General features: G+C 39.4%; 1 long non-coding RNA gene across 1 annotated transcript in view; it reads left to right on the top strand.

Moving 5' to 3' along the window:
* The first annotated feature begins 592 nt into the window (after positions 1-592).
* The window catches only part of LOC128247673 (uncharacterized), a 2,058-nt gene continuing 736 nt past the window's right edge, over positions 593-1,914 (top strand). Inside the window, exon 1 of the long non-coding RNA XR_008264035.1 lies at positions 593-982. This is a non-coding gene — a long non-coding RNA (uncharacterized LOC128247673). The remainder of the gene's footprint in view (positions 983-1,914) is intronic.

Here is a 1,914-nt window from a genome sequence, read left to right as displayed (position 1 = left end):
TTAACATCAACACAGTTCACTTGAGCACAAAATTCCTTCCCCCGAAGGGGGAGGATCACAGTTCACAGTACAAATAATATAATATCAAAGTCACCCTTACGGGAACAAGCGAAACACAATTAACAACAATATCAACAGCACGCAAAGCAAAACAACCAACCTTTCGGTGAAACCATCAAAATACGAACGACTCAAGGAAACGTGATTCAGTTTCACATGATTGATCAACCAATCAGCGTGAAGTTGTGGTGTCATATGGCTCCTAGGATGATCCAATATCGCCCCCCCCCCCACATTCACCCAATAAAAACTGTTTGGTGCCTAACTCTGTCAGAAGATATCGAGCACTCAAGCTGACTACCAAGACCACGCCATGAGCACTATGACAGACCACCTTGGTCAAGAAACGACACACACAATGTACCACCACTAGCCTTCCACAAGACACAGCACAGTTCTCTCCTCCAGTCGGCGATTATATTATCAGCTTCTTTTTAATGTAAACAGCCAACGCAGTAAATATGTTTAAGGTCAAAAGTTCGTGCTTTGCAAAACAATGTTGAGAAGCGGAGAGTGTTGCTCGCAGCCATACGACGTTGGTCTTCATCAAACAACCACCACCACAATGGCGGCCAATCCCCCTCGCAACATTGTGGCCAAGCAATCTTACTATAATAGCGTATTTAAATCTCGGACAGCACCTGCACGATATTTCTGGTCCAGCCTCATTCCAATACTTCAAGACTCTTGTTTGATATATCTGTGCAACATCATGAGAAGTTTGCTGGAGAAGATGCCTCTTGGATGTTGCAGACAAGAACAATACATTGAAAATGAATGTAACGTCGCATTCTCCTAGCAAGATTAAAAGCCTTTTTGCTATCGTTTCCTCTGCCTTTTCAGGCAATCTTGGGGAACCTTAGCATAATTACCAGGTCAGCATGACAGAAGACGCACCAAAAAGCATCAAACACAAAGAAAGGTAAAAATAATAATTTTTATGACGTTATGAGTTTACCTTTGCCATGTACAACTAAGCACTAATCCTCATTGAAAATACTGTACATTCTATGACTAGAAAGGATTTTGAAATGTAGACTACCAAGTCCAACACGAACTGTGGATGCAACTCTTAGACAAGATATTCGTTACACCACTAACAATAGCATTCAACACTTGGAACAGTCTGTTTACCAAAATTAAACACTTTTGGTTCTAGTTAAAAGAAGCTTCTACAAGGATCAAACAATTGATAACTGACTCGGGAGAAAAAAAAATTACTTTACGCTTCTAATTTGATGAAATTCGTTCACTCAAGTAGATTACTGTTGCAGTGACTTCATCTAGAATTACTGCAATACTGTTCACCAGTCGTAGGACTGCTCAGTTAGTATCTAAACTGCCATTCAACGTTGTACATAATGTCCGTCTTGTTAGCAATATTGCCGAAGGATTTGAACCATGAGAGATTCTTAAGCAGGCCAAGCTAATAATTTCTTTCTAATTTTGGCACAAGGCCAGCAACCTCCAGGAGAAGAAGCCGATTACATCGACTCTAGTGCATTATTTTATCGATAACGAAAAGAAGAAAGGGGAAGTCGACCTCGCCGGTATTGGAACTCAAGACGTAAAGAACTGGAAGAAATGCCTCTAAGCATTTTGTCCGATGCGCTATTGATTATTGTTAATCCTTTCTACTATAGGCACAAAACCTGAAATTTTGGAGGAGGTGGCGAGTCGATTAAATCCACCCTAGATCTTGGCTAATACTAATACTGTCAGTTCTTCCCTACCCACAAAATGTATCATGGACCGGTAATATTTCTTAGTAATATTAATTTATACCAGAAACAATATATATATATAACGAATATAATAAAAGTTGACAATTTTTAAAACTTATATTTATTTTGT

This window comes from Octopus bimaculoides, chromosome 4, assembly GCF_001194135.2.
Source record: "Octopus bimaculoides isolate UCB-OBI-ISO-001 chromosome 4, ASM119413v2, whole genome shotgun sequence".
Taxonomy (NCBI): Eukaryota; Metazoa; Mollusca; class Cephalopoda; order Octopoda; family Octopodidae; genus Octopus; species Octopus bimaculoides.
This window is presented reverse-complemented; position numbering and strand designations above follow the sequence as displayed.